Source organism: Rhipicephalus microplus, chromosome 8 (assembly GCF_043290135.1).
Source record: "Rhipicephalus microplus isolate Deutch F79 chromosome 8, USDA_Rmic, whole genome shotgun sequence".
NCBI lineage: Eukaryota > Metazoa > Arthropoda > Arachnida > Ixodida > Ixodidae > Rhipicephalus > Rhipicephalus microplus.
In genome coordinates this window covers 88,529,686-88,553,133 of record NC_134707.1, presented here as the reverse complement: position 1 = coordinate 88,553,133, position 23,448 = coordinate 88,529,686, and positions in this window count along the sequence as shown.

The window sequence follows — 23,448 nt, the reverse complement described above, 5'->3', positions numbered from 1 at the left end:
TCTTCGAGAGGCTAATAAATTGAACGCTGTCAATCGGCAGAGTGACGTGATCACTAGTGACACGTGTGACGTCATCGCGTTTGACAACCACGCACGCAGCGTCTAACCTGAGTTCATACATATCAAATGAAACGTGTTTGAGAGAGTAATAACTTGAACGCTGTCACAAGACCCAGTGACGTCATCACTAGTGACTGGCGTGACGTCATCTCGCCTAAGACTCACGCAAGCACTCTATAATGTGCCTTCATGCATATCGAACAAAACGTCTTTGAAAGGGCAATAACTTGAATGCTGGCACTAGGCCGCGTGATGTCATCACTAGTGACTCACGTGACGTCATTACGCCTATCACACGCACACGCAGTGTCCAAACCTGTCTTCATACATATCAAACGAAATGTCTTTGAGAGAGTAATAACTTGAACGCTGTCAAAAGGCCCAGTGACGTCATCACCAGTGACTGGCGTGACGTCATCATGCCTATCACACACGCACGCAGTGTCCAAACCTGTCTTCATGCATATCGAACGAAATGTCTTTGAGAGAGTAATAACTTGAACGCTGTCACAAGGCGCAGTGACGTCATCACTAGTGACTGGCGTGACGTCATCACGCCTGACACCCACGCACGCAGTGTCCTAACCTGTCTTCATGCATATCAAACGAAATGTCTTTGAGAGAGTAATAACTTGAACGCTGTCACAAGGCCCAGTGACGTCATCACTAGTGACTGGCGTGACGTCATCATGCCTGACACCCACGCACGCAGTGTCCAAACCTGTCTTCATGCATATCAAACGAAATGTCTTTGACAGAGTAATAACTTGAACGCTGTCACAAGGCCCAGTGACGTCATCACTAGTGACTGGCGTGACGTCATAATGCCTATCACACACGCACGTGGTGTCCTAACTTGTCTTCATGCATATCAAACGAAATGTCTTTGAGAGAGTAATAACTTGAACGCTGTCACAAGGCCCAGTGACGTCATCACTAGTGACTGGCGTGACGTCATCATGCCTGACACCCACGCACGCGGTGTCCTAACCTGTCTTCATGCATATCAAACGAAATGTCTTTGAGAGAGGAATAACTTGAACGCTGTCACAAGGCCCAGTGACGTCATCACTAGTGACTGGCGTGACATCATCATGCCTGACACCCACGCAAGCACTCTGTAACCTGCCTTCATGTATATCAAACGAAACGTCTTAGAGAGAGTAATAACTTGAACGCTGTCACAAGGCCCAGTGACGTCATCACTAGTGACTGGCGTGACGTCATCATGCCTGACACCCAAGCAAGCACTCTGTAACCCGCCTTCATGTATATCAAACGAAACGTCTTAGAGAGAGTAATAACTTGAATGCTCTCACTAGGCCTAGCGACGTGAATACTAGTGACTCATGTGACGTCATCACGTCTATCAAACACGCACGCGCTGTCCAGCCTGTTTTCATGCATATCGAACGAAACGTCTGTGAGAGAGCAATAATGTTATACTTATGACTCGGCCAACCGACTTGATCACTATTGACTCACGTGACGTCATCACGACTAACAGTCATGCAAGCACTCTCTAACGTGCTTTCATGAATATCAAACGAAACGTCATTGAGAGAACATTAACTTGAACGTCATTGCAGGCAGCGTATGCTAATAAAAAACTAAGTCCTCGCGCTGCACAGCCGTTCACCAGCTAACCGGTATACGTAGGCACCAGATCGCGCGTTTCGAATTAAGTCAAAGGCGTCTTTACATGGCTTTTGTTTGACTTGACGCTTTTCTTGACTCGTGTAGATGCGATGGAAGCAACAGTACCTTCAAGCAGCAGTGTGGTACGACCCAACAACAGTGTCACATCGCTCGTTGAGGGCAGCGCTTCTCCTTCATTCAATAAATAGAAATAATGAAGTCGAAATAGCAATTAAGCATTTTACAACCATACTCAATTATGCAACATTCAACCGATACCCTCACCTCCCTGCGACACGTTTACTCCAGCTCGTCGTGTGGGTAGATGTACGCGTCTTTTTTGTTGCTTCTCGTGTTTCGTAGAATGCCTTGAAAATGCGGGCAGCCAGGCTGCAATACTGTGAACGGACAGGCGTTCTACACTAAACAGGCACGCTTATTCCAAGCACACTAACCTTTAAGAAACGGCGTGGCGTAGAATGTAGAAAGGAAGGCACGAGTCAGCCACAGCATTGAATGGCGCATCAGCAAATGGCCAGTTGCAAATAGCAATAGTATGTATCTCAAGTATGGGGACTGCCCTCTATTACAACGGATTTGTTTCACAGGATAACCAGATGAAATAATTGTTGAGCCGAAGGAGTGGTAGACAAATCTATTTGTAGCAAGCTTTGGAGCAGGCAGACCGTGCGTCTTATGCTTGATTAAGGATATACAGTGTTATGACTATAGCCGAATTATATGCAAACGCCTGTTTCGTTTCTTGTGCTCATATCGTGTCATTTTGACACGTGAGCAGAAATTAGAGGGCGAGGAGAGCTTTTATAGTGCTTTTATAGTGCCTATATATACCTATTTCGGGCGTTGTAGCCTCAATTCGTATAGGTGCCTGTAAATGTCTGTTTTCCAAATCGATGCCTATATAAACGCTATTTAACCTGAAATTTTGCTTTCAAGTACCACTGAGCCCGGTATTCATGTTACCGGGCAAAATATAGGTTTCGGGACACTGTGTGGTGCAAACTACTCTTTATTTCACGAGTTACGTTTAGAACTGTCTAACTCAGAAGGCATTTTAGCCAAGAGGGAGGTAGACTAGCCTCTACACATGTATACCATCCATGTCGCGTCGTCTGCTCAGCCTCTTTCCAATGTGCGCTCAGATGCGTAGGGAGCAGGAGGTGCCTCTGTGCAGCGGCAGGAAGATGAAGAATTAATGCGAAACTGTTGAGAGTCATCAGGGGAAGTAAGGAAGTAGAGTGCAGATAAAAAAAGCAATATCTATGTAGTTTTTGTTTTTTGTTTGTCAGTTACATGTGGTGCCTCACTGGGTCACCTGAAAATATTTACTTAGGCAGTGGAAAATGTTGCCTGCCCAATGAAAAGGTTTGTGTCACTAGAAATTTTAATTTGATCATTAGAAGCGGCGAAGGCATAATCTCAGGAGGTGAGCTTGAAACCTTCGCCACTAACTCTAAGAAGACTTCGTAAGTCCAATTCCTTCCCCGCTATTGGTATGAAATTCTTTCGGAGCTGGAGCATCACACGACGTGCATGAGCACGTCATGCGCGCGTAACCTACACTCGCATGAGATGCCCATGTCAGCCCGTGCGTGCAAGCGGTGTTCTGCCGTCTCGATGTTCTTTTGTATTGTACTGCGAGTTTTTGTGGGATGGATCCCTATCTGCGCGCACGTTTGGAGAGGCTGGCTTGGATAACGTATGCCTACCCCGATACACAGCGTCACACCGCTGCATCGTCTGCTAGGGACGATACACCAAAACCACGCCCAGCGTTGTGAATGCTGGCCCCGACACAATGCGCAAACTGCGAGAACACCAACGCAAACAAAATGGAGGCACCTTAGTGTCGCGTCTCTCTCGATATGAAATTAAATAAATAAGGCAAATAGATTTCGCCTGTGTGTTCTAACATTTTTGTAAACTTTCATGCTTCTATTTAGGCAACAGTTTGTACAAATTACACACGTTGTCTCAAATAGTTCTCGCAGTGTCACGTACTACTTTGACATAGGCAGGACCATTCTATCACCTTCGCCATGTTGGGGCGCACGCCCATGAGATGAAGGTGCACGCCCAGTCGTTGAAGACAGCCCAGTGGACCTTGTCGGCAATTGTCCAGTGGAGAAGGCCATTTGCTGACATGCAGGCTATAACATTTACATTAGCCCCCTTCGCACTAGTTGACAAACGGCATGCTGGAGCACCTCGTTTCACCCTACCGAAACTGCGGGGCTGTCTTCAACGACTTTCTTGCAGAAGTGTCGAGTAAAGTTTCACAGCAGGAACCAGGAATACAGGCACTGTTCCTGTTTGACAGCGCACCAGCGCACCGCCGCGCCGAACAGGTTGTCCTCGCGGCAAGCGACCACACAGTCAAGTGGCTACCGCCATACAGCCCTTTCTTCAATCCGATTGAGGAGCTGTTCTCAAAGTTCAAGGCAGGTGTAAAGGGATTCCTAAGCAAGCGGAGGGATGATCTCCTCACGACACCGGAAGGGATCTCCAAAAAAGAACATCGCCGTGCTCTGCTGGTTGAGGCCGCGGGGCGCTCTATGCAGCACCTCCAGCGTGTGGACTGTGCCGCTTATGATAGGCACAATTACACTTTTGTTCAAGCTGCCCTCGACTGCCTTGATATGTAGAACACTGCTCAGCAGCACATCTATGGGTGCGTGTTTATGAAAATTGCTTTGCCTGTATAATAATAAATTTTGTTTCTAACGGACTTGCCCCAGTTCTCTTTCATCACCCATTTCATAACCAATTTGACGAGCTCGACGTTATCAGAACAACAATTTTTTTCTTGAGGTACGGTAGATGTTTTAAACGGGCATCATCTTTGCTTCGGCGTTGCGAAAACATGTCAGGTAGGTCGTAACTATAGAGGCCAGCTCTATAGGCACTGAAAAACCGGGATTTAGGCACCAATAATAGGTGGCCAAAACACTCTTTCAGGCTTCCAAAATTGTGAATATAGGCAGAATAATCTTTGACAAAACTCAAATTTTTCAATAAACAGGTGTGGTATCTGTCTCTACGACATGAAAGCAAGTAAAAATGTTCTAGTTTATAATTGTACAAACGGGTAATGATTTAGCATAAACATGCGTTTTTCCGCGGGGTTCGCAGAATACGGTCTCTCCATATCTAGTTCAGCATGGTCAGTTAAGTGTGCACCATCGTAGAAATATGCTTCTGGGTCTCTTTCTGTGTGCCATAGCTAAGAAGGGCTATACATGCGAAAAAAGTCAGAGTGCCAGGCGCCAGAAGGATTTTTTTTGCGGCGTATTAACTTGGCCTAACCACACAGGCTCAATTTTTCTTCTGTCTGTGAACACTTTAAGGGTCGTTACACAAACTTAAGAGTTTTGAGAAGCGTAAAGGAATGAATGCACTGAGCGCTCAAGATCTCATTTACGAAGATTTCCAGTACTACGCGTGGCATAAAGAGGTGATAGGCCAAACTGAACACGGCTTCACCTTCATCTCATGGGCGTGCGCCCCAACATGGTGAAGGTGATAGAATGGTCCTGCCTATGTCAAAGTAGTACGTGACACTGCGAGAACTATTTGAGACAACGTGTGTAATTTGTACAAACTGTTGCCTAAATAGAAGCATGAAAGTTTACAAAAATGTTAGAACACACAGGCAAAATCTATTCGCCTTATTTATTTAATTTCATATCTAGAGAGACGCCACACTAAGGTGCCTCCATTTTGTTTGCGTTGGTGTTCTCGCAGTTTGCGCATTGTGTCGGGGCCAGCATTCACAACGCTGGGCGTGGTTTTGGTGTATCGTGTCTAGCAGAAGATGCAGCGGTGTGACGCTGTGTATCAGGGTAAGGATACGTTATCCAAGCCAGCCTCTCCAAACGTGCGCGCAGATAGGGATCCATCCCACAAAAACTCGCAGTACAATACAAAAGAACATCGAGACGGCAGAACACCGCTTGCACGCACGGGCTGACATGGGCATCTCATGCGAGTGTAGGTTACGCGCGCATGACGTGCTCATGCACGTCGTGTGATGCTCCAGCTCCGAGTGAATTTCATACCAATAGCGGGGAAGGAATTGGACTTACGAAGTCTTCTTAGAGTTAGTGGCGAAGGTTTCAAGCTCATCTCCTGAGATTATGCTTTCGCCGCTTCTAATGATCAAATTAAAATTTCTAGTGACACAAACCTTTTCATTGGGCACCCAACATTTTCCACTGCCTAAATAAATATTTTCAGGTGACCCAGTGAGGCACCACATGTAAATGACAAACAAAAAACAAAAACTACATAGATATTGCTTTTTTTATCTGCACTCTACTTCCTTACTTCCCCTGATGACTCTCCACAGTTTCGCACTCATTCTTCATCTTCCTGCCGCTGCACAGAGGCACCTCCTGCTCCCTACGCATCTGAGCGCACACTGGAAAGAGGCTGAGCAGACGACGCGACATGGATGGTATACATGTGTAGAGGCTAGTCCACCTCCCTCTTGGCTAAAATGCCTTCTGAGTTTGACAGTTCTAAACGTAACTCGTGAAATAAAGAGTAGTTTGCACCACACAGTGTCCCGAAACCTATATTTTGCCCGGTAACATGAATACCGGGCTCAGTGGTACTTGAAAGCAAAATTTCAGGTTAAATAGCGTTTATATAGGCATCGACTTTGAAAACAGACATTTACAGGCACCTATACGAATTGAGGCTACAACGCCCGAAATAGGTATATATAGGCACTATAAAAGCACTATAAAAGCTCTCCTCGCCCTCTAATTTCTGCTCACGTGTCAAAATGACACGATATGAGCACAAGAAACGAAACAGGCGTTTGCATATAATTCGGCTATAGTCATAACACTGTATATCCTTAATCAAGCATAAGACGCACGGTCTGCCTGCTCCAAAGCTTGCTACAAAAAGATTTGTCTACCACTCCTTCGGCTCAACAATTATTTTATCTGGTTATCCTGTGAAACAAATCCGTTGTAATAGAGGGCAGTCCCCATACTTGAGATACATACTATTGCTATTTGCAACTGGCCATTTGCTGATGCGCCATTCAATGCTGTGGCTGACTCGTGCCTTCCTTTCTACATTCTACGCCACGCCGTTTCTTATAGGTTAGTGACACTGTTGTTGGGTCGTACCACACTGCTGCTTGAAGGTACTGTTGCTTCCATCGCATCTACACGAGTCAAGAAAAGCGTCAAGTCAAACAAAAGCCATGTAAAGACGCCTTTGACTGAATTCGAAAGGCGCGATCTGGTGCCTACGTATACCGGTTAGCTGGTGAACGGCTGTGCAGCGCGAGAACTTAGTTTTTTACTAGCAGATGCTGCCTGCAACGGCCTTCAAGGTAATGTTCTCTCAATGACGTTTCGTTTGATATTCATGAAAGCACGTTAGAGAGTGCTTGCATGACTGTTAGTCGTGATGACGTCACGTGAGTCAATAGTGATCAAGTCGGTTGGCCGAGTCATAAGTATAACATTATTGCTCTCTCACAGACGTTTCGTTCGATATGCATGAAAACAGGTTAGGACAGCGCATGCGTGTGTGATAGACGTGATGACGTCACATGAGTCACTAGTATTCACGTCGCTAGGCCTAGTGAGAGCATTCAAGTTATTACTCTCTCTAAGACGTTTCGTTTGATATACATGAAGGCAGGTTACAGAGTGCTTGCGTGGGTGTCAGGCATGATGACGTCACGCCAGTCACTAGTGTTGATGTCATTGGGCCTTGTGACAGCGTTCAAGTTATTACTCTCTCTAAGACGTTTCGTTTGATATACATGAAGGCAGGTTACAGAGTGCTTGCGTGGGTGTCAGGCATGATGACGTCACGCCAGTCACTAGTGATGACGTCACTGGGCCTTGTGACAGTGTTCAAGTTATTACTTTCTCAAAGACATTTCGTTTTATATGCATGAAGACAGGTTTGGACACTGCGTGCGTGTGAGATACGCGTGATGACGTCACGCCAGTCACTAGTGATGACGTCACTGGGCCTTGTGACAGCGTTCAAGTTATTACTCTCTCAAAGACATTTCGTTTGATATGCGTGAAGACAGGTTAGGACACCGCGTGCGTGGGTGTCAGGCGTGATGACGTCACGCCAGTCACTAGTGATGACGTCACTGGGCCTTGTGACAGCGTTCAAGTTATTACTCTCTCAAAGACATTTCGTTTGATATGTATGAAGACAGGTTAGGACACCGCGTGCGTGGGTGTCAGGCGTGATGACGTCACGCCAGTCACTTGTGATGACGTCACTGCGCCTTGTGACAGCGTTCAAGTTATTACTCTCTCAAAGACATTTCGTTTGATATGCATGAAGACAGGTTTGGACCCTGCGTGCGTGTGTGATAGGCGTGATGACGTCACGCAAGTCACTAGTGATGACGTCACTGGGCCTTGTGACAGCGTTCAAGTTATTACTCTCTCAAAGACATTTCGTTTGATATGCATGAAGACAGGTTTGGACACTGCGTGTGCGTGTGATAGGCGTAATGACGTCACGTGAGTCACTAGTGATGACGTCACGCGGCCTAGTGCCAGCATTCAAGTTATTGCCCTTTCAAAGACGTTTTGTTCGATATGCATGAAGGCACATTATAGAGTGCTTGCGTGAGTCTTAGGCGAGATGACGTCACGCCAGTCACTAGTGATGACGTCACTGGGCCTTGTGACAGCGTTCAAGTTATTACTCTCTCAAACACGTTTCATTTGATATGTATGAACTCAGGTTAGACGCTGCGTGCGTGGGTGTCAAACGCGATGACGTCACACGAGTCACTAGTGATCACGTCACTCTACCGATTGACAGCGTTCAATTTATTAGCCTCTCGAAGACGTTTCGTTTGGTATACATGATGGCAGGTTAGACATTGCGTGCGTGGGTGATAGGCGTGATGACGTCACCTAAATCACAAGTTATCAAGTCAGTTGGCCGAGTCATAGGTAACACGTTATCGCTCTCTCAAAGACGTTTCGTTTGGCATGCATGTCGGTAGGCGAGTAAATTACGTGTGCGGGTGATATTTGTGACGACGTCCCCTGAGGAACTGGTTATCAGGTGACTTGGCCGAGTTTTAGGTATCAAGATCCCGCCCTTTTAAAGACGTTTCATTTGATATGCATGACGGAAGGTTGAGACAGTGCATGCGTGGGTGATATGCGTGAGGACGTCACCTAAGTCACTCGTGATGAGATCATTGGCCTGGTTAATAAGTATCAAGTTATTACTGTGTGGACGGCTTTTCCTTTGATATGCATGTCGAAGGTGTGAATAGTGCTTACGCGGGTGATAGGCGTGATAAAGTCGCGCGAGTCGCATTGTGTCACTAGTGACTCATTCATGGCTTTTCCCTGTTAAATTCACTCCAAAGCTATTCACTCCACGCATTCCCGAAAATTCTGGGTTGTTTTGAAGTCACAATGTCATCAGGATTAAATTCACTGGCGTCCGGATTAAATCGGCTGGCGGTTGGATTAATTTCAGTGGCACTTGGATTAAAATGAATGGCACCTGGATTAATTTCAGTGGCGGCTGGATTAAATTGACTGGCGCCTAGATTAATTTGGCTGGCGCTTGGATTAAATTGAGCGGGAAAACCTGTAGTTATTTCTCTCTCATGGTTCGGCTTAACGGTTACTACCTGTCCTTAGTAGACATATCCCTTTACAACTTCTAGCGTCTCTCCGCCTACCGCAAAGTGGTGTTTTCTGCCGAGACTCTCGCACATTACTTTACTTTTGTGTGTATTATTTTAAGACCTACTTTCCTGCTTTCCGTGTCCAGTTCTGTAATGATGAGCTGTAATTCATCCCCTGGGTTACTCATCAAGGCAATGCCGTCAGTGAATCCCAGGTTACTAAGATATAACTCCTATTTCTAACTATTCTTAATCTAGGGTGCTGGAACCTGCTGTAAACACGCGGTAAGTGGCACTGGAGAGATCGTGTCTCACAGCCTTACACCTTTCTTTATTGGTATTCTGTCACTTTCTTTATGGAGAGTTATGCTGGCTGTAGATCCACTGTAGATTTATTCCAGTATGTTTATGTAAGGTTCTTCGATGCCCTGATTTCGCAGGGCTTGCATTCTGAGTCAAACGGTTTCTCGTAATCTATGAAGGCTATGTATAGGGATTAGTTGAATTCCGCGCATTTCTCTATTACCTGATAGTGTGCTTATAGTCTATTGTGGATTCTACAGCCTTGTACAGAATCGTACTTGGTCCTTCGGTTGATTGAGTTCGAATCTCGCCTTAATTCTATTAGCTAATATTTTTGTAAATAGTTAGTAGAAAACGGACAGTATGCTGATCGGCCTGTAAAGTTTCAAGTCCTTGACGTCTCATTTCTTACAGATTAAGATGATGTTGGCGTTGTTCCAAGATTCTGGTACCCTCCCCGTCAAGAGACACTTCGTATATAAGGTGACTAGTTTCTTCTAACACAATTTCTCCGCCATCTTTATAAAGGTCCGTTGTTATCTTATCCTCACCAGCGGCTTTGCCACATTGCATTCGTTCCAGGGCTTTCCTTACTTCCAGGTTGATACTGGTAAAATGTCGAATTCCGCTGGACTATTATTGCTTAATACGATATTATTTTGGCTGTTTTGGCTTCTGTACAGGTATCTGTAAAACTCCTCTGCCACCTCAACTATCCTATTCATATTGGTTATGACATTGTCCTAATTCCTTGTTCCTTAATGCATAAATCCAATTTTTGCATATGCACAAGTTTGCCTTGAAAACTTTTAGACTTCTGCCGCTTTTCACAGCCTGCTCAATTCTCTCCATGTTCTACCTTCTAACGTCAGCTACCTTACGCCTATTTATTAACTTCGAAAGCTCCACTAGCTGTATTTTGTCAGTTCCATTTGAGGCTTCCTTGTATTGTCGTCTTTTCATAAGATCTTTCGTCTTCTGAGATAATTTGGGATTGTCCTGTCTAGTGACTGTACCTCCGACTTACAGTGCGCATTCTTTGATGATACTTCACCGTTCATTGTGTATACGCTAACGTCGGTTACCTCGTTTAGTGCGTCGAATCTATTCTGAAGCGAAACTCTGAATTCCTGTACTTACGCTCTCACCGCTATTTCATTAGTTGTCTTCTTGCGTATCAGTTTTTCTCTGTTTTGAACCTGGGTGAATACGAGCTCTTACCATTCTATGGTCACTGCATCGGATCTAGCCAACTACTTTTACATCCAGTACAATGCCTGGGTGTGAGCACAGAATGATTTCTATATATTTTTAGTTTCTTCATTAGGACCTCCCACGTCCACTTAAGGCTAGCCCGTTTTCTGAAGAAATTATTCAAGATCTGTTAATTAATACGTTCTGCGAACATTACTAATAACTCCCCTCTGGCGTTTCTATAAAGCCGATGCCACATTCCCCCACTGCATGCCATCCGGCCTGTTTCTTGCCAACTTTGACAATAACCGCCGAGTGGAACCATCTTCCCTCTTCCGTTGTAACAATAACAGACCCTTTGTTATTCAAGACTGATATTTCTCAGCAATGTTTGTAACTATACGCAGTTTCCATTATCTATCTTTGTCTTGTATGTGCTGTTACGACCGCCATCGGTAGGCGCCATGCTGTCGCTGAGAAGCGTAGCCGGGCCGCGTTCCCACGCCTGGAACCCAGGTTTTCTTGGAACCAACGTCGAGAGCTGACGGAGGAGCGGCGCTCTTTTAACCCTCAAACAAGTAGCCGACTCGCCGAATGCTTATGCCCGCCAGGTATTGTCCCGGCTAGCCGGCGGATGAGACGTGGTGTCGCCACGAAGCTGTAAGCCGTGCCAGAGGGGACAACAAAGACAGCGTATTCCTTTGAAGAAACGGCGACCGCCGCCACAAAGTGCCCTGCTAATTGAGCAGACAGATTGGCGGACCGTTTGATGTCTGCTGTCCGAAGCTTGGGACGCCTCGACCAGCGACATACACGACGAGCAAGAGCCTCTCTGGCGCCACCTTTAAGTGCAGTGATCTTGACTCGAAATTGGCTGTTCACGTGCGCCGTGCATGCTCGTACCCCTCACCTGTTGTGTGTGTGTGTGTGATTGGTGTTCCACTGAAGAAGGAGGAGCCCGACAGGGCTTATAACGGCGCCGCAGAGTGCAGGACGTCGCTCTGGACCAAGTAAAGGTTCAACCACCACGTTCGTGGTTTGTGAACTCTTAACCTCATGCTGTAAATATTTGTAGATAGTGCCATAAACCTTGTTTGTTTTTCGTATCCCCATCTTGTAAGCGGTCGTTTCCTCAACCCGAAGCTACACCACGCTACCACAGCACCCCGGGATCACAATAACTGGTGGCAGCGGTGGGATCGCGACAACTGGTGATCAGCGGTGGGATACGACTCAGCACCCCGAGCCGCAACAACTGGTGAACAGCGGTTGGATTCGAAGCTACAAGTGACAACAACAGTCGGCCCAGGAGAAGCAGTTGGCTCGAGACATGGATCACGTATGGGTGAGTGCTTGGCTTTTCCTTTGAGTGAACCAGGTTCTAAAAGAGGATTAAATTTTAGAACTGGTAGTTAACTTTGCCGAAAGACTCAGTTTCGCCGTTTCGGAAAGTTTTTTTGGAAGTAGCGAGCACTCAGTACGATCATGGACCTACGGGAGCTGCAGAAGTCAGACTTGTTGCTGTTGTGTGAGGAATTGGGGATCGATACAAAGGGTTTGGCACGAAAACCCATAATCATTCAAGCGATTAATGATTTGGGGGCTGATGATGAGGAACTAAGTGAAGAATGGGACCTCATCATCGAAAGAAAACTAAGAGCAGCTCAGATGGAAGGAAAGAGTGAACACGAAAGAGAAGGCCTCAAGAGAAAGTTTTTCGAACAAGACTATGAGTTGCGTATGAAAATGGGACCCCAGCGAGGAGTACTTCTCGAAAAGGAGGCAGAGTTCGAGATGTCTAGGTACATGCAGCCATATGAGGTATCATGGGATATGGGCCTGTATCTCAGACTCTTTGAACGAAAGTGTAGTCAACTTAAGTGTGAGCGAGACACCTGGTCTCAGAAGCTACGCACGGTTCTGCCCTGCGAGGCAGCGGATGTTGTTGCGCGACTCAGTGAGCAGCACGCGAACAACTACGAAGTCGTTAAAGCAGAGCTAAGCAGAAGATTTGGAACTTCTGTTAGCAAAAAGAAAGAAAGAATCAGACCAGAGTCTGAAAGGGAGGCGCGTCACAAAGCGCTGGAAGTTGAGGCGCGTCATGAAGCGCTAGAAACAGAGATCGCACCAGAGAACGAGGCCGTGGCCGGTCTGGAGGTGGGGACGATGTCGAAAGACGCTCCTTGCGGGGATGAGGAGGGTGCCAGCAGCCCTAATGGGCCCAGTAAGAGGCTGGAAACCTTCTTCATGCCTCAAGAGGACGGTTCGACATCGTCAAATGTAGGCATTGATAGCGCAGTGGCCGGTGAGAGCAAGAACGCCATGCTTCAGCAGTGCAAACCTATTATCGAGGTGATTTGCGAACATCGCAGAAAAAGAAAGAAGCGGAAGCGTTCGTCACTGCGTAAGCCTACGACAGGTCCCACCTTGTCACGAGAAAGGCGTAGGGGTAAGCCGTTAATCCGTTCCAGGAAACGTCCATGGTGGCGTTCCGAGAGGCACAAGCAGCAGCAAGCCAGGTGTAGAGGGGGGAAACGAGGTGCGTTACCCGAACGAAAAGCGCGGTTGCGCTCGACGACTTCGAGAAAGCGGCCTTGCCCGAAGGGTCAAAGTCGAAAGGGCAGAGTGGCTAAATACCGCGCAGGGTTGAATACAAAGAGAAAATGGCACAGGCTCCCTCCGAGCTTCTGGCGTCCTTTTCACATTCCTGAGGGGAACAGGAAGAAGTGGAAAATGAGGCATGACGGCAGTGCACTGCTTAGAGTTTGTGCATTTTGTAGCTTCTGGCGTGCTCGAAAACCGCCGGGACCGCGACCCCATCGTGTACGAATAAAGGAACCACGAGAAAAGGGGGAACGGTCAGTTCGAGTAACTTTTGCACAGGCGTGTCAAATATTGTTACTCAGTTTTGCATTGGAAATGCAGATTTGAGCCTTTTAATTTTGTAAGTAATGTAATGCGGTGTAAATTTTTGAAAAAGAAAACCGCCGAACTAAAGGCTGAAAATTGAAGTCCATTAATCATTTGTACGAATATACCGAGAAGGTAAAAACTGAAAAAAATGTTCTGTTTTTTTTAGTGTTTCAAAGGTTTAGTTTAATATCGTATGCCTTTACTGTCATGTGGATGTGGCGTGAATTGGCATTTAGGGAAGAAGATATTAACATAGACCAGATGATTTCGTAAAATGGTTACGTTTGGCGCAACACAGTGCAGTTGTCGTTGCGCGTTATGAAAATTGAGAGCCATTAGTGCACAGTTTTAGCGAAACCCTGTGCATTATTGTGAGGTGCATTTGATGAGTATCGCACCTAGGATTACTTTTGTGTTGTTCACTGTGCGTTACAACGTAACGTAAGAATAAGTCGTTAGGCAAATTGCGAAGGATTAAGCGTTTGGTTGATAGCGCCGTGTATTTTGCAAGGCTTAGAAATGAGAGTAATTGAAGGCTCAGGAGAGCCCAGTGAGATTTACTCAGAGGCATTAGCAAAAGCAGTTTGCTTCAACCGGGCGAACATTCTAGAAAGAAGTGTTTGTCTCTGTTTTGTTGGTCTTCTTTGAAGAATGATTGATCTAGTGATCATGAGCAGATCATCAAGCTTTCCCTAAACGTTGAAGTAGACCGTTAGGTCACAGTGTAGTTTAGGGTTTTGGGAGGCTGGTGAGTTTACTGTATTGTCGCGGCTCGGGGTGCTGAGTCGTATCCCACCGCTGACGACCAGTTGTCGGGAATCCCACCGATGCCAACCAGTTGTCGTAGCTCGGGGTGGTGATTCGTATCCCACCGCTGCCAACCAGTTGTTGTGATCCCGGGGTGCTGTGGTAGCGTGGTGTAGCTTCGGGTTGAGGAAACGACCGCTTACAAGATGGGGATACGAAAAACAAACAGGTTTATGGCACTATTTACAAATATTTACAGCATGAAAGGTTAGGAGTTCGCAAACCACGAACGTGGTGGTTGAACCTTTACTTGGTTCAGAGCCTTCACAAACTACGAACGTGGTGGTTGAACCTTTAGTTGGTTCAGAGCCTTCACAAACTACGAACGTGGTGGTTGAACCTTTACTTGGTTCAGAGCGACGTCCTGCACTCTGCGGCGCCGTTATAAGCCCTGTCGGGCTCCTCCTTCTTCAGTGGAACACCAATCACATACACACACAACAGGTGAGGGGTACGAGCATGCACGGCGCACGTGAACAGCCAATTTCGAGTCAAGATCACTGCACTTAAAGGTGGCGCCAGAGAGTCTCTTGCTCGTCGTGTATGTCGCTGGTCGAGGGGTTCCAAGCTTCGGACAGCAGACATCAAACGGTCCGCCAATCTGTCTGCTCAATTAGCAGGGCACTTTGTGGCGGCGGTCGCCGTTTCTACAAAGGAAGACGCTGTCTTTGTTGTGCCCTCTGGAACGGCTTACCGCTTCGTGGCGACGTGACGTCTCATCCGCCGGCTAGCAGGGACAATGCCTGGCGGGCATAGGCATTCGGCGAGCCGGCTACTTGTTTGAAGATTAAAAGAGCGCCGCTCCCCCGTCATTTCTGGACGCTGGTTCCGAGAAAACTGGGCTCTAGGCGTGGGAACGCTGCCCGGCCACGCTTCTCAGCGACAGCATGGCGCCCACTGATGCCGGTCATAACAGTATCAGTAGTAGACAATTATTGGTACACGTAGACAAAAACGGACATTAGGACAATCTTAGCGCTCACTGAGTCCGGAACCGAACCGATGCTCTCAGCGGGACAGAACCGATGAAAGTAGTCAGTGATTAAAAGGAGAAGGCAGCCTTCTTAAGTGAAGAGGCAATACTGATCGTCATCCGGTTTTGAAAGCTTCTGTTGACTACCGAGAATTAACGGTTCGGTGTTATGTGAGAGATCGAGGCCTAGGTGCCTTTCTATGTCAGGACGACAGTGGTAATGATCCAAGATGCTCTTTACTTGAGCTAGAAATTGGGCTCTCGTGCGATAACGTACTGCGCTTCAGGAAAGGAGTGCGCTTACCTTGTGTAGGCCATTTCTAAGTTGCAGCGTTATCTCGGAGGTGCTAAATTTAAAGTAGATACAGACCAGTGTCTCCTTACTTGGCTGCAAACCGTGACATCAAGGAACAGTCGCCTTGCGAGGCGGAGCTTGATTCTTCAAAAATATCATTTTGGCATTAAGTAAAAAAAAGGCAAATTGAATGGTAACGCTGACGCGCTCAGCCGCTCTTTCTAAACCATTCTGGAGTGCTCTTGGTGTAACAAAATTGATATTTTAGTTTTTTCGTGCATCGTATGCAAATTTTTAAGGTAGCACGTTTGATTTCTCAGCACAAGTGAATCCTGAGAGTTCTGAATGTGAGCTTTTGTTAAAGCTAGTAATTAAAATTGGTTTGCTATCCCTCTTTTGGCTTGGTTTGTTCGAAGGGGGCCGAGTGCTTACTTGTACATGTGGTCGAGTATCAGAGATGCTGTCGAAGATTCGGCGATCACCCGGACCATGCCACAAGCGAAGGCCAGTTCTTGGCATTCAACTACTGACCCTTTCGTCGTCCCTGCGAGCGGCAGTGTTGACCGCTGCCCTCCGTGACTCATCTGGCGAGGGGGAAGCTGTTACGACCGCCATCGGTAGGCGCCATGCTGTCGCTGAGAAGCGTAGCCGGGCCGCGTTCCCACGCCTGGAACCCAGGTTTTCTTGGAACCAACGTCGAGAGCTGACGGAGGAGCGGCGCTCTTTTAACCCTCAAACAAGTAGCCGACTCGCCGAATGCTTATGCCCGCCAGGTATTGTCCCGGCTAGCCGGCGGATGAGACGTGGTGTCGCCACGAAGCTGTAAGCCGTGCCAGAGGGGACAACAAAGACAGCGTATTCCTTTGAAGAAACGGCGACCGCCGCGACGAAGTGCCGTGCTAATTGAGCAGACAGATTGGCGGACCGTTTGATGTCTGCTGTCCGAAGCTTGGGACCCCTCGACCAGCGACATACACGACGAGCAAGAGCCTCTCTGGCGCCACCTTTAAGTGCAGTGATCTTGACTCGAAATTGGCTGTTCACGTGCGCCGTGCATGCTCGTACCCCTCACCTGTTGTGTGTGTGTGTGTGTGATTGGTGTTCCACTGAAGAAGGAGGAGCCCGACAGGGCTTATAACGGCGCCGCAGAGTGCAGGACGTCGCTCTGGACCAAGTAAAGGTTCAACCACCACGTTCGTGGTTTGTGAACTCTTAACCTCATGCTGTAAATATTTGTAGATAGTGCCATAAACCTTGTTTGTTTTTCGTATCCCCATCTTGTAAGCGGTCGTTTCCTCAACCCGAAGCTACACCACGCTACCACAGCACCCCGGGATCACAACAACTGGTGATCAGCGGTGGGATTCGCGACAGTGCTTGAATTCTTACTTATACATTTTTAGTTGATTTATGTTGCCTTCGTGATTTGCGCATCTGACACTTGTTTCTTTTTTTGTCTTTTTTTCTTGTGTGTTATAAAATGTTGTACCCACCCCCTTTTTAATGCCCTACGGGCCCTGAGGGTATTCTAATAAATAAATAAATAAATAAATAAATAAATAAATAAATAAATAAATAAATAAACGGTCTAACATCAGAATAGTATACTGTGACTTTGTTAAAAACAAATAAAAAATTAGCGGCTGACTCTACGTCTTCATAAAAGCGTTCAACCAAATGATCGTCATGGCTCGATGTAGGCCTACCATCTTCATCTTGTACCTTTTGTTAAGATAATTATGACACTTGCCACCCTCTCACTGACGCTTAGTAATACTCTATATTACCAGCGATATTCGTGACTATCAGAAACCCCAGCTCTTGTTCTTTTCTCTCAACTAATCAATGGTAGCATAGGACGGGCCCGTTCTTCAGCACTGTATGGGCCTCGCGTGTCTTCCTAACTTCGCTGAGCCCTATTACATCCCATTGAACGCCCTCTAATTCCTTGAATAGGACGGCTAGGCTAGCCTTACTGGGTAGCGTTCTAGCGTTGAAGGTAGCCAAATTCAGATTCCAAGAGCGACCTGTCCAGGCCAAGAGATTCTTAGCACCCTCCGCTGCGTGGCAGGTCTGACCACCACCTTGGACAGTTCCTTCGGACACGCACTTTAAGTAAAATAATGAGACTTGAAAGTAGAAAGTTCAAACGTTGGTGATCATTGGCTCTGTGGGGGTCGCGGTGGTCGCGTGAAAGCGTGCGAATCGTCAAGCGTGTCCAAAAAAAAAATAAAAATAAAAATCGGTAGCTTCGTCGTTCTTACACCAATTGTCGTTAGCATATTGCATCCAATTTTATAGTGCTCTCACCACAGCTTGCCACCCTCTATTTTGTATTTTTTCGCGCAACCCGTCTATAGCAATTATCGGTTATAACAAACATTTTTGTGGCGCTTGAGTATTGTCATAAGCGGTTTCGACGTTATTCTTTCTTCTCTGCTACTACTAACTCAACTGATGTGTTCGTACGTACCCGAGCTCATAAAGTTGTCTTCGGCATTGTGATATGCGCCCTAAACGGACTAATTTTCTTCCAAAAGCTTTAAACTTCTTCATATTCGCACGAATATAACCAAGCAGGAACTGCGACACACTTTACAAAATACTACTTTTTCACAAGTCAATCCTATGTGCATTTATTGCGCAGTGTTCCAAATAAAAAAAAAGAAAATAATTCATGTATCGAATATTAACCGAAAGCCGGCTCAAGGCGCGGACAAATTGGGCGCCAAAGCTTCGCTTCGTCACTGTGCAGTCTACACCGCATGAAACCGCATGTTTTGGAGGGCACTACATTGTTCATTTCCGCGAGGTTCTATATAGGGGCAAATCTGATGTGGTCTAAAAAGATGTAGTGAATACGCAATGAACACACACACACACACACACACACACACACACACACACACACACACACACACACACACACACACACACACACACACACACACACACACACACACACACAAAGAAAAAGATGAACGACGTCATACTGAAGCAAAAAAAAGGCATGGGTTACGTTGGCTGCCATCAGGCAGACTTTCAGCGAATTTTGTCGCAATACAAAATAAAAAAAAAGATAAAGCGAGAGCGACATACGCTCTCAGTATAGTCAGACGACAATTAATACAAGCAATATTTTTGCGATAGCAATTATATGAACAGTGTCGGCTGGTTTTGCCGCCACCATGATGCACTGAATACGTATCTTTATATGCGAAAACTCAAGAAACAAGAAAAGCAGCCCGTGCTCGGCACCCAGCTTGACGCGATGCGCCGGCGCGCGCTTATCTCCCACGCGTACTTTGCCCCGCGGATGGCGGCGGGGGTTAGATGCTCGTGCGCTTATCTTTCGGTGGGGAGAATCGCGCGCCTTTTGCTTTCACACCGGACAAATTGCATTTAGTTGCCGGGCGCACAAAGATCACTACACTCGCTGGGCAGGCCTCGTTTGCGAAAAGAGCGCGCTTTTCGATCACAGCGAAGTAACAACTGGCACACTCGTTAGTTCACACTCACATCCGTACCTGTGATTACGTTTCGTGCGTCGTTTTTGTTTAAACAGCACGTTAAGCGTCGAGCTGTAAGCGTTGTTAGTTAGCTCTGGTCCTGTGTGTGGTGTTGTTCGCGTGCGTCATTTGTGCGTGAGCAGCGCATGCACGTTTCGATCTCCTAGCCGTTCTCGGCGTTACATTCTAAGTTGTTGCTATCGCATTCATTGCTTCACCCTAGCGGCAAAACCGACTTTTTATTTGAAATATCGAAGAATGACGTGTCGCAACTCGCGAGCGGCGAGCAGCTTCTGCAAGTGAAGCTTCCATTGAATTTGCCTGTGGCGCCACCTATACTACGCAACGTCAGCTGTGTCAGAGGAGCGGCCGAGTAAGCCTATTCTAGTACACTGTAGCGCGGTGCAGTGGTAGGAGCTAATTGCAGGTTGCCTTCACCCTCCCATATAAAACTACATAGAGCATTCCTAGCAAAGCAGAATTTGAAGTGGTTTCGGTGGTTTGCACGTCACGTAGCATGGAAAAAGGTACCATAGAGGGATGTTCCAGTCTGTAGTTTCTCGAGCACCACTGTCTCTTGCGAGCTTGAGGTGCGGTGGTGAGCAAGTCTTTCTGACACTGAATAAGTGGCAAATGAATTAACAGCGCAAAAATGGCATGAAGAAAATACGACGGGTTCCCCATAATATAGTGGCTAAGAATGTCTATATATTTTCTTGGGATACTTTCAGGTGGGTCAACCAGGGATGAAGTACAAAAGAATTTGAGAGGTGGCACTGTGTACGTATAGACCTATTTGTGTGTGGGTGCACTGCGGTTCGATCACGGAGACAGGAACGCAAATGATTGCTGTTGCAATTAGTTTTGGCAATGTGTACCACTGGTAAACACTGAACTGCAGCTTCCTAATCGGAGAGGTAGCATAAGGAACTTCAAAAAAAAAAAAACACTATCCAATTGTTTTTCTCGCAATGTATGATGCTACCTCTCCCATTTTCTTGTGCTATGTTAACTCGCGAGCTGAATGGGAAGGGGGTTAAATACACGTTGTTCAGTCCTGGAATAAACCTACTTTACCACTTACTGCAAGGCAGTGTGGCTGTGCTGAGGCGAGTTGGAAAAACCTGAAAAAACAATTTGGAGAAGCCAAGGCATCACTGGCCACACATTCAACTGAAAACTATATCAGTGCAAAAAACACACATGCTCTTCTGCGTACTGGAAGGCAACATTCATTACAACCACCTGTGAAACCTTGAAATGTGTGCTTTGTGTGCAATCTGTCTCCTCTTTCCTCTCCTTTACTTCCCTTTTCCTCTTTCCCCTCGTGTATGGTAGTAAAGTGAATGTAGTCTAGTTAATCTCCCTACCTTTTCACTATTGCTTGTTGCTCTCTCTCAATATAAAGAAAGAAGTTCCAGGTGCGTCGATGGCGCAGTTGAAAAATCAGTTTATTTACACAGTGCAGAGGCAGCTCCAAGGCACAGAGGTGCCACAGAGGCGACCAAATGATACAAAAATGAACGCTCACAAGGGTACAACAAGTTGGCGCGTATATATACATCTTAAATGAACGAACAACACTCTTCGATGGCATGGCAAACACTCTCACGACACCACTACGCATGGGAACCTTGGGCAACTGCAGAATTGCAAGCGATGCCACTACACATCCTGTTCTGCAGTCAACAAATAACAGTGTAGTCCATTCAAGCCATAAGTAAATCCTCTTGCACAACTTCAAGATACACAATCGATGTGCACGACAACCTCTTCACGTGGGTGAGCACATCATTCGTGACCGAAATGGTGATGAACTCGCCAAGTGTGATCAGCAGCACAAATTTGTGAAAAATTGCAGGAAAATTGGTTTTAAATACAAAGCAACTGCAAGAAAAAAAAGCTATCATGCAATTGGGAAAGAAAATTTGTGATGTGCTGCATCTATAGTGACACAACAGTTCAGCAACATATATTTTTGAAAGACTGCTGGGAAATTACTTTTCAATACTAAGCAGCTGTAAGAAAAAGAAAAGGAACTGTAAGACTGGGAATGAAAAATTGAGATGTGTTGCATCTATAGTAGCGCAATAGTTGAACAATCGTAATAAAATGTTTCAAGTTCGAGAAAAATTATTCTTACAGCCCCCTCATTGTGCTCTATGCCCATTCTGTATGTTGTGACCAATAACATGCCAATGGCACAGCTACGAATGTTGATGCGAGCTAACACTTACAGACTTATTGCTTCTTGCTTAACGCATCAGCAGTGAAAACAAGGTTTCATTTTTTTTTTTCATTTCAATGAAGTCTAGGCAGCTTAATTTCAGAACAATTACAAGCAACAACTTGCTTCGTAGTAGGTATGCCTGTAGAGCCACAGCACCTAACAGTAATACTAAGTTGTTATATGCCCTGAACCATTGTCCCTACATACAATCAATTCAGGACTTGGCACATGACTTACACATCAACAATCTTTAAACAAGCTTTACTACCACAAGACTTAATCATACAAAATGTAAACTCTGATCGTCACTATACACTGAAACAATGTATGTCGCTTTCTATAAAGTATGCACACGTTAGATGGTATGCAAGCTGAACGTCATGCTCAACAGAACTATTAGGAAACTTTCTTGATGTCATCGAGGGTCAATGTGCCAGTCAAAGTTGTCGCCAGTACTTGCTGTGCATTTCATCTTGTTCACAAAGCAAAGCTGCTTTAATTGATCAACATCATTACGCTTCTAAAGTTCCGTTCATATTGCACAGCTCCAGCATTCAAGAATAGCAGCATATTCACAGCCATTGGAATATTGCAGCATTAAAATACAACGAGGAAAACAAAAATGTATTATTGGAGCAAGAAGAACTGCTGGCACATATACGTATACGAATGTAACCTAGTGAACTTAGCTCTACAATGATTAGTTATTTGAAATTATGACACTACAGTTGAACAAAAAGCGGTAAAATATGGCTACAGAAATATCTTCTGCAGCTGTCCACAAACTAAAAAGTGAAGCCCAAGAAGAGAAGCTTGCACATGATTGACCCAAGGTTTATGTTACACACCCATGGTATTCACTACTATCAACATGACTAATGTGTCAGCACAGCACAGATCACATAACCTTGAATCACACAAACACATGCACACAACTCTCAGACATAAGTGAGGCACTCATTAACAAAACGCTTCTAAAATAATTCCAGCTATGCATTATGTACAAAAAACAAACATGATTAACCAAATAAGAGAGCTATTGCAGAGACAGGCTTGGACTTTCTGGGTGTAAACTGAAGCGATGTTGAGCCGACAATGTCTCAGCGTCACCCTGAATAATGCAAGCACTCAAAGTATATCATATACTTAAAGCTCTTGCACAGTTATGATGTTAATACTGGGTCATAAGAAGGGCAAAAAATAGTGTTTAGCAGGCGTGACAACATCACTGACATTAGGAGCACATCACGATTCACCCTGATGTCAAAGAAAGCTTCTAATTCTCTTCTTTTCCAGTTCAAATAATAGTGAATGGAATAATTGCGGTCATTTTCAAGCAGTGTAGAACCGTATCGTAATTTTAGAATAGTACGTGGCAAATCATATTGAGTTGTGAATGCCCACAGAACAACTTTCAGGTCAAGAAACCCACCAGCAAGCACTGAACACTTTTCTAACTCGCTATGTAACACATCTGGTCAATAAAACACCAGATACATAATGTGGGAGAAAAGATGTTTGTGTGTAATAGATTCAGATTGCACATATAATTTTGCAAAGTATTGAACTTGTTGCGGTTACGTGTAACAATTGTGGAGATTCCAGATATAAAGTAGGAAACATTTTTGGCAAGGGTCGTAGCATTCATTGTTATGATGGGCTAAATTACTGTCGCACTAAGATGTTCACAGTTGTAGACCTTCGTTACACATGTTTTCAAGATGGGATCATGTAAATGAAAAAGTTCTGAGGCATCGGTTGCCAATAGTTATTTATAGCCCATCAGACAAGAAGTTATGTTTTAAAGTTACTATGTTCAATGCACACTGGATGCAAGTTGTCATTTAAAGA